We start from the raw sequence: 10,619 nt of genomic DNA on the forward strand, positions 1-10,619 counted from the left end.
GTTAAAGTGTGTGCACAGTTCTTAAACCTCAAACCTTAAATATCTCAGTGATTTACATTTAAAAAAATACCCAAAGGCATCAGACCACATTATGGACTAATAGCCTGCCAAATTTCATTTTTTTGAAAATGTTTGAGTTACAATATATGAGTGTAAAAAGGCAACTGAAACAACAAAATTTGGTCGAGAAAATATTGACCCCAGGCTGAGACCTTTTACGCCAAAAATATTGACAAAACTTTATACCAACCCTAGGAGGCATGTCATGTTTAATACTGGCAGTATATGGAAAAAAGTTTGGCAATTTAATGCTTGTAATAATTTAAACATCTTTTATGCAGTGGGTATAAGCTTTTACATTACCATTCCTAATTTATACCAGCCTTCCTTTTCTTTCCCAAAGAATAAATGAACTACAGTAGTGGGGATAGAGCTTGCAGAGAAATCCCCCAAACATATAAACTGGTGAAGCCATTTGCTGTACCCCACCCAAACCCACATACCTGGCTTGGAGTGATCACCCCTTCCATCTGATGGATAATTCCATTTTCATGCCATTTACATTTCTGGATTATTTTTTCACATAAATTTTTCATAGGAAAGCAAATAGTTGAAATGAAAACAAATCTCTTTAAAGGAATATATGTAGAAAATCTTTATTTATATTGAAACTTCTTCAAATAAATATTCCGTTAACAAACTTGTGTAAAGAATGATAATGTTTCATACTTTACCAAGTGATGAAATAAAATGCCAGGAAACAAGTGGAAAAATTTGATGATTGATTATTAGGCTCCTAAAGCAAATAAATGTGCACAAGTTAATGATAGTTCCTTGTGATGGAAGTTTCAGTGCACCAGTGCTCTGTAAAAAATAAATGAGTGGCAGGAGCCAACCAACTCTCCACCCTAATGCTTTGCATTTTAGAGGTCTACTCTCTACCACCAAGTTACTGTGAGCAATGTGGTGGTTTGAGCTCCCCCACAGGCACAGATGAGTGATTAAACTGCCCTGACAGAGCTGTGAGAGGAACAGGGGGTGAACAATGCCCCCCAAGGCTGTGCTGAGGTCACACCTCATGCACTCAGCAGGGAGGGATTCTGAGGGAGCTGTGTCATGACCACATGTGAGCGACTTGTGCCCCAGTGATTACACAAGGACTAAAAGGGCCCTGCTTGATTACTAAACAAACAAAACCCAACAAGCCCCACAGGATCAGCACTGGCAGCTGAGCAAGGGCAGCACAGCCCTTTTCCCAAGGCTGGCTCCAGTCGTTTCCAAACTCCTATTCCCACTTACACACCCAGGTTATGTTCTAGGTAGGGACTGGAAATAATTACAAAAAAGATAAAGGAGCCATCAAATATTTCATTATAGCCAGTGGTTGTTCTAGGACACATAAAATCCCACCTGGTATGGGCTGGGCACACCTGCTGACCGTGCTGCTGCTGATTACAAATCAAAGCTAATTGGCAGGAATGTCTTCCAAGGTTACGGAAACCCAGCTTACAGTCCATGAGGACTCAAATCATGAAGGGAGCTTGTTAATGTTGTCTGCCAGGACTGTCCATCCTTCGTCTGAAAAGGTTTGGGACCTGGAGCAGTGGGTTGGAGGCACAGAGCCCAAGCTGTGATAATCCCTCCTCACATCTTCTAGGGTTCCTCAGGCACTGCTGGGATGGAATCACTGGGCAGAGCTGGCTGTATGTCAGGTGGCCTCCCTGCTTCTTGGTGTTCTATGATGGGTGACTTGCTCAACATGGTTGAATATTGCTCATCTGAATGAGCAAGTACACACCAATAAATTACTGAAATTCACTTCTCAACCATCTCAGTAGACATCCATGAAGATTTTGGTAACTCCAGATGATGCCATTTTCCAGTGCTGTAGTTGAAATTTTTGCATGAGGTATTTTATTTAGCATCAAGTTAGATGCATAAATAAGAGGTAATCAAAGTGAAAACAGAGCACTTCAGTTCTGACAAAGTGAACTAATTCTGTGAACATGGGTTAGATTGTTTTTCTCTGACAAATTTCTTCATTGAATATTTGGAAATTTTGGAGCTTTGTTCCAGTTTGGAGCAAAGCCATATTTCAAGACCCTGCATGAGATGGATCTCCTGTGTTTGACAGGGCTCTAATTTTTTTCTTTTTCTACTATGAATGGGAAAAAACCCAAAAGGTAAACAATGGTTCCCCTGCTTCTCTCACCGAGCTTTGTCAAAAGTGAGCTCTACTCAAGTGATAACTGCAGTAAACTTCTGCTTTATACCAATCATTCATATTTTCATATTCAATACATGAAATCTTCATGCTTCTTGCACCCTTCTGATGCCTTTGGTATGTAAAATCCAGAACTTACTCATCTTCAGTCCCAGCAGAATGACTGAAGCTAGTTTTTTTTTTTCTGTCTTCCATCTCCTTTGTTAAACAGGAAGAATGTACATATGAAATAGAAAAATAAAGGAAAATTCAGAAACAGTGAATCAATAGGTATAGAAGGTATCACTGAGGCTATATAAAGGTGCAAAAGGTAAAGTTATTTGATTACTTTGGACAGGGATAGAGGAGTATGGCAGAAATATTAGAATAGTGATTTGGGTTGTTTCACTGGAAATGTGCAACATCTTTCTCTTCCTCAGACCTGGTGGAATTCATGCAAATGTCACAAAGCCTGACTGAATAGTGAGAAAATAGTTATGCCTAGAAATGAATGGAAAAGTCAGTCACCCCCAGTGGTACACTGAAAACCTGACAGCAGACAAAGAGCAGGCTCTGGGCAACACAAAGCAAGAGGTATGGACTTCAGACATACTGAATAATACATGTTTATCTTAGAGATCATTCTTAATTTGCTTACTTTGAAGTCCTTTGTCCCATTTGCTGCCCTGCACTGCCATGAAAGCCAGGAGCATCTCTCAGAAGCATGGGTGGCTCTTTGTGATGTGTGGAGCACAGGGAGAGTTTGTTCCTTCATGTAGTGGTTAAAGCTGTGAAGCAGAAAAATGGTAATGAACTAAGGAGCAGTAGACAAAGAATAGCAACCAGCATCTTGCCTCCCTTCACTGCAGACACAAAGGGATCTTTAATAATGCAGGGTTCCCTATATAAAAAATTTTGTATCACCTCACCTGTAAATGTTGATGTTTCCATTTTCCTTGAGGCAGTTCAGGACCCGTAGACGTGACTGCTTTTCTTTTGTGGTTGAGATTTGCACAAGAAGTGCTTCAAAAACTTCTGCTGGATTTGTTAGTCAATTCAGGAAAGGGATGTTGGATTCTGAGGAACAGAAAGAAGAGAAGAAACTTCATTAAAATATGCATTTCTATTTCAAATTCTAATCACTTCTTATATTTATGTATTTTAAAAATTAAAGCTTGTGGAAAGGAAAATATGTGGTCTTCTCCATCATGACAAAAATACTGAAATCCACCAACTACCCTTTTACCTCTAAGTGGCCATGGAAATCACAAAATGCTGCCTCTGTGTTTCAATAGCAAAAAGGCATTTTGCACTGGGCATGAAGTATGAACAACATTTACTTCTGGATTTGTATGTACACCGTAACCAGCTACATGTTTGCAACAGCTTGTTTGCCTCAACATGTCTGCAATGTGAAACTTGTGAATTATGCATGTCACTGGTGCCAGCAGTCTTAAAAAGTGATTAAAAGTCTGAAGTTTATGTCTCTAGGAATGTATCTGTCCCTAAAAGACCTGCAGAAGAGGCTTAAATCTAAAGAAGATTTCAGGAGATCAAATCTACTGGATTAAATGATTCTGCACCAAATTCAGTGACTACATAAACAACACAAATCTTTTCTGAAGGCAGTGGTCAATATTCCACAGTTTATTCCACAGCTCAGTTTACTTCCCAATGCTTGAAAATGAATTCACATTTGCCCAAATTGTTCTTCCTTTTAATTTCAATGTCATACTTTTATGGATACACAAAAAAACATCCTAATACCTATTTGGAAAAATCTAGTCTTTTGCATTATAAACAAACACATTAAAAAAAACCAATTAATTTTTATCTGTTTAAGACAGGATTAAGTGGATATCATACAAGTCAGACACAATCCTCCTAACAATTTTCCTAGAATTCCCTCACTGGCATCTACATTATAAATATAGAAATAGCTTTAATTCTTTGGTACTTACCAACTCAGTTTAGAGCTAAGAGAGATGGTGCCATTCCATAAGTCCCAGTCAATCTCATCCATACAGAAGTTACAGTGTGTTCTCCAAGAGTGCTAACTTGTCTAGAAGTCGAAACCATCAGACTTTCTGAGGGATCAATCCTGCTTAACACATTATGTTTTAAGCACTTATGAGGATTACAAAATGGAATAACTTGTTAGAAATGTGACAAAATAAATTTTCTAATTCTTCATCTGCTATGTATAGCATGGGAGGGTATGGAAAGTTCTGTATCACCCCCCTTGACATCATCCCAAATGAGTTTATTTTATGTTATCTTTTTATTATCCTATTTTCTTGGTAAAAGTTGGGCCCTTTAACCAAAAGAGAGGGCAGCAGAGAATGGGAGGAGGTAACTAATTAATGATCCACTCACTTTTCAGGCAGATTTACCTCCTTCTGATTCCATCAAAATGGATTTGTGAATGATTTACTTTGCTTTTTTCTTCAGGTAGGAACAGTAAGGCCAAGTCTATGTCTGTGTTTTGTAGCAAATAAAGCATAACTCCATTCAACCAAGTCCTTGATGCTTTGAATTCAGGAGTAGTGGAGCACAAGGTGGCAAAAGGGGCCAGGGGGGAAGTGCTGATGGTTGGAGCTTTGGCATTTGTGACAGAAACATCACCAGCACATGAGGCACTTGCAATCACCTCACACTGAGTTCATGGCCAGGGAAGCTCAGAGCTGTACCAGCTGCCTCCTGCTCTCCACAGCTCAGGATGATCCCTACCTCTGGATTTCTGCTGAATATAAAGCTACACAATTCTTGTCCCTATTATTGGCGAGACATTTCTTGGAAACAAAAAATTATTCAGTGTTCAGAAGAGGTCTCCTGCCTGAAAACTCACTTTTTGGGCAGAGTCCACAGAAGTGGCAAAAGATGCTTGAAAACTCCACTCTGAGTTCTCAGCTGGAGATACAGTGGGCTCTTCCTGGCTGATTTGAAAACAGCAGAGACCAACCTGAAATTACACCACAGGAATAAAATTCTCCAGGGACTATCCTGCTGACAGATCCATTTCAAAATACTGCAAATCCTGGCTGTGTCCCATCACTCTCCAAAAGCTCAAAAGAGCAGATGTCCTGAAGTGGCTAAAGCAGCATGATGACTCCCTACACCACAGGATCACCAGATGTCCTCTGCAGGCAGCCTAAAGATTGCTTCTCATTGCTGGGCCAAAGGAAAAAGCTGGGAATCTGGCACAGCTTTAGAAATTATTTCCCTCCTAAGTGTATCCTGTGGTTTTTTCTTTTCTCCAAAAACAGAGTTGTTTGAAAATAAAGGCTTTAAAATATCCAGGCAGAGACGGGTGTGTGGCCTCCCTTTATTTCAACAATCCCCATGGCTGGTTGTTCTACAATGCCAACAAAGTTGGTCCCTAAGCTGGAAGGATCCAGTTTTCTCTTGGCTGTCTGGCCCAAATGCCATGAAATTCAGTTAAAAGTGCAAAGACCTTAGAGAAAGGAGGACAATACTTCTAAGCAACACAGTACTGCAGAAAGAAAAGAGTGTGGGGAACAAGTCTCAAAGGAATCCCAAGCAAAGTGTAAAGGAGTTGAGACAGAGAACAGAAGATGATGCCTGGCGGGTAGTGCAAGATGGTAAAGAAACATAATTTCTGACAGATGTTCTCCAAAAACTGCAAGAACCCTTGCTGTAGCTCGGCTCTTTTCTGTCAGGAGTGTCACTGCTGCCCAGCCCTGACCCTGTCCAGCCCAGGCTGGGCCAGGCCTGCACACACCTGGTGGGGATCAGCTCAGCCCTTCTCCTCCCCGGCACTGCCTGTCACATCCAGCTTCACCACCAGTCAAACATTATGTTTAAAGTGTTGAGAAAGGGCAACCCATGCAAATAATGAAATCCATGAAACTGTGACCAACAAGACAAAAAGTTCAAAATTAGATTTGATGGTTCACAGTGAAGTTCCCAAAGTCGTGACAGCTGACAAAAACCAGTATCCACTCATCTTATCCCACCTTTGTTTAGAATGGATTTGACAATTAGGGGTGATATCCTTTTGTCAAAACAAGCCTTCTGTTAGTATTTTACAGGCACTCTAGGGATTCTGGCAAAGGGCTCACTTTTTGTACAGTTTATCTGGAGTAGAAATTTCCATTTTATCAGATGATGCTATAAAGTGAGATGAGTAAGAAAAATTACTCTTGTTTTTTCTTTTGTTTTTCTGATTCAGGAAAATAATGAGTCTGCACATGGGATAAAGGGAATCTAAACAGAGAGAAATACTTAAAAATTTAGCTCAATGCTAGAAAATGGTTCTAAATATAAATACAGTTAAATACATGTCTATGCACAAGCCTCTTTTTTAAAGTATAAAAATCTATATTTATATAAATTGCTATCTGCAAGATTCATGCACATGTCTCACAACAAAGTTCAAGAGCACAGGGAATGGCATGCAATACTGAAAGAGGAAAAAGCTGAAAGATTAAACTGGCCAGGGTTCCCCAGGAGGCCCATCAGACCTGCATTCAGGGGACACAAACCCAGCACACACAGGCTTAGGACTTGGGAGAGGAAATGTGGTTATGGCAGAAGCACAGCCAGTATGATCGAGATCACCTTCCTTGATGTTTTCTTGACCCCCAGGTGCACATTGAGCTTTGGCAGTGCCATGGGGCATTGCTTTCCAGCCAGGATTCTTCCACAACATCCGTATCCTGGGAAATATTGGGAAGTGGTCATTGCTTTGAAGCACAAAAACAATCCCCAAACTTTTTAATTTAAAAAAAAGTAATTTTCATGAAAGCAGAAAATTCCAGTTGTCTTGACCCCAAGCACCCAACGACACCAAAGGAACACCAGCACCTCCACCTCACGAGTGGTGCAGAATGTGTGTGGCTGGTCCTGTCAAAAGGGGAGCATGAGTAGACCTGAAATCTTTATAATGGATCAGAGACACCAATTTTTCACTAAATTAGATTTAAACTGTAATTACATACTTACTCATTTTGCATTTCTTGGGAGCAGAAGGTTGTTCTAAATATAGTTCTGATACACAAGATCATCACAGGAGCAGTACGACTGGCAATAATGTTTTTTTAAAGACAGCAGACGTGTTCTTTGTGTAATAACAGGGCAACATGTATAAATAATTTTAGGTCTGCATAAGATATTGAGGAGGTCAAAGCAGTCCTTTTTCCTTTCTGTGACTAGAGTGTGGGTAGGCATCTGAATGAAAGAAAAACTTGCAGCAGAGACTGTCTTTTTTCCTTTACTTCACTTGATCCACCCAAGTAGGAATATGGAAGAAAAAGGCTTTAACATAGTTGTCACTTTGAAATGTTCCAGTGTTTTAATTAAAGTCCAGAGTCTGGCAAAATTTGTCAAACTTTCCCTTTGAAAATAAGCTGGGTTTAACCTTCAAGAACATTTCCCTGGGTTGTTAACACAGCTCTTGTCCAAAGCTGTGCTGAGCAGTGAGGTAGGACGAGGTGTGCTCCACATCCTTTTGAAGTGGGTGGAAAGACTCTCATGGTCCTCAGAGGGCTTTGGCTCAAACTCATAATTCTAAATTTAGGCTTACTTGTAATTGTCCTTTTTCCTCCACTAACAGCTCCATAACTTTTTCTATTTATTTGCTTTCGTAATCAGAGGAGACAGAAAGAACTATTATATTCTTCCTTATGATATTCATTCATTATTCCAGAAATAATGTTTTTTTTAACCACCTTTTGGTATGTTCATTAGAAGAATGAGAAAAAGATCAGAGGCAAGCAAAAGCTGAAGTTAATCTGCAGATGGGACCCAGTAGCTGATGCAAAAGGAGCAGACATACTCTGAGACAAAACAGATTAAAAAGAGCAGAGATGATGTAATAAAGAAAAATGGGTCAAAATTCAAGGTGACATTTCCTTGGTTAGAGCATTATTGAAGCCAACAGTCTTGCAAAAGCAGGGTCAGGTTGTGACTAAGAGTGAGACTAGTAGACTAGATGGTTAGTCTAGCCCTAAACTCTGTCATCTGAGAGGTTTTAAGGAGTGATCCCTCTTGGTTTTGTCCATCATCCTAATTCAGTAGTAAGAGTGGAGACCAGATCAGAACCTGGTGAACTCTGCAGGATCTAGTGGGAAAAAATTTGTGGGAATGGCTACTGTTGCTGGAGTTTTCCCTTGTTAACAAAAGTTCTCTTTTAAGAATAATGCTTGAAAAAGCCTGATGTCCTAAAAGACAAGTTAATATTGTGTTTGTCCTTGATGCAACTTTACAGGTGAGGTCTGCATTCCACAATGTGAGGACAGGAGTTCAGTCCAGGTGGGGAACAAGATCTGGCAGCTCAAAGTTCCAGGGGAAGGCTTTAGTGCTTGGCTGCACTTGCACCATTATGGCCAGAGCTCTGTATGGGGAAAAATTCACGGGCTTGGCATATACAGGAGGGGAGAAAGCCTCAGTGGCTGGAGATTCCACAGATAAACCCTCATTGTCTACAAAGGAAAAGCCCTTGGCAACCTAGATAGTATTTGAGATTAATTAACAGTTTGTTTAATGAAGCTGCAGCCAGACATCTTTAATCCAAACACCTTTGTAAAGCACATTTATATGCAGAGCTTGGGGCAATTACCAAAAGTACTGCTCTATAATAAGAAAACAAAACTCATTTATGAAATAATATACATATATTAATACATTAAACCAAAGAATAATATACACTTAGATATAACATAAAAATAACTCTACAAGCCAGACAACTTTGACAAGATCTCCTGGACATTTAAAAAGCACAATAAACATCTGCTTTATTTCTGAATGCCAAACCTTAAAAAACCCACTCTCTTGTTAAAAGTCCAGCTCCTTATTTTAATTAAATTACCAGGTGTTTATAAAATATCATTCTCTTGTGGAACTACAGTAAACAGGAGAGATCCAAACCCCTGTAAATTGAGAATGCAGGCTTCAGCTGTCAGGATGTCATTGGGAAGATTCAAGCTGCTTTGTTGGTGTGCATTGGTGCACTGACAGATGTATACTGACCATTTGAAGGAAAGTGAATGAGTTTAGAAGAACAAGTAGAATTGCTAAACAAATCATGTTTAAACACAGGGAAAAAAAAGGACAATGGAAAAGGAAAAAAAATAGGAGTTTCAGTAGAGGGTATCTTATTTTATTGTACTTATTATGCCTTTACTGGAACACACTAGAATAAATGCTCTGGGCTGTAAAATAACACCATTCAGCACAGAATGGATTCAATTCAGTCAGAACATCTTTTCTGATCCTTTGATTACATTTGAGCAATGTCTGTGATTATGTCTCCCTTTTCTGGGAAAAAACACCAAAACATACCATGACATTGCTGCATGACATGGAAAACCTTCTCTGGTTTGTATAGATGTACATATACATTTATCAAATTAAACAGTGGCACTTTAAATCAGCAATGAAGGAAATATAGACATGACAAGGAAATCTAGGGAAATACATGTTGTTAAGAAAAATAGGAAGTCTTTTCAAGAGTGTATTGTCTCTCTTGTAATTCATTAAGATGGTATGAACAGATTACAAGAGTTGTTTAAAACAAAATTGTTATTAATACTATAGATAAGAAAGAAAAAATATATCTTGTAATAGACACACAAACATACTCTACTGCTTAGTATTTGATGACAAAAAAAGATGATACAAACAATGGCCCAAAGATAATAAATTCCCTTGCATCACACTGTCTGAGAAGCCACTGCTAAAATCCTTCTATTAGAGATGAATCTTTTTATATCAAAGATTCCATGCACTATAAATCCAAAGGTTGTTAGGGTACAGTAGAAATATGCAATGCTGCCAGAAGCCAAAGGAGGAAGCAGAAGGATCACAGTAATTACAGGTCAGTTATTCTGGCATCAGTCCTAACCAAAATAATGAAAAGCTGATAAGGGCTTCAATGGGTATAAAATTAAAGGATGGCAGTATAATTGGTGCCAGTCAAGATGGCTATATGGAAAAGTAAGTCTAGCCAAACATTTTGCTGAATGCAACTACACAGGTGTAAGACTTGCATAAGACACTTGGCTTAGTCCCTCGGTGTAGTCTGATTAAAGGACTGGCACTGACAAAAACAATTTATGGGCAGAGTGGCAAACACCAGCATGAAGTTGCATGTTCAGCTTCCTGCCTGACACTGCTCCTGCGTGCAGCCAGGCTAACCAGGGCCAGGCAGAGACACAGGCAGGGAGACCAGGAACAGTCTGTCATCAGAGGCAAGGGAACAGCAACAAGAAATCCTGAAAGCAGTCCCAAAGCTCCCCTAACTCTACTAACCAGAGTTTTTCATGTAAAGAATCCAAAACCTAGGAAAACTCTGCAGGACTTCAAGTGGAAGACATATTATGAGACACGTACTTAAAATCTGGATGGAGATCAGTGTCCAAACATTTGAGGTTCAGAGTAATGGGCAGGTTCAATT

At 39.5% G+C, this 10,619-nt stretch overlaps 1 long non-coding RNA gene across 1 annotated transcript; it reads right to left on the reverse strand.

The window, feature by feature from the left end:
- Positions 1 to 745: 745 nt before the first annotated feature.
- On the reverse strand, positions 746 to 8,711 carry LOC113459070 (uncharacterized). The gene is made up of 4 exons (XR_012582232.1): positions 4,165 to 8,711; positions 3,133 to 3,280; positions 2,862 to 2,991; positions 746 to 2,422 (listed from the first exon to the last, which is right to left on the reverse strand). It is a non-coding gene; the product is annotated as an uncharacterized LOC113459070 (long non-coding RNA).
- Positions 8,712 to 10,619: the final 1,908 nt, after the last annotated feature.

The sequence above is a fragment of the Zonotrichia albicollis genome, chromosome 12 (genome assembly GCF_047830755.1).
Source record: "Zonotrichia albicollis isolate bZonAlb1 chromosome 12, bZonAlb1.hap1, whole genome shotgun sequence".
Lineage (NCBI taxonomy): Eukaryota > Metazoa > Chordata > Aves > Passeriformes > Passerellidae > Zonotrichia > Zonotrichia albicollis.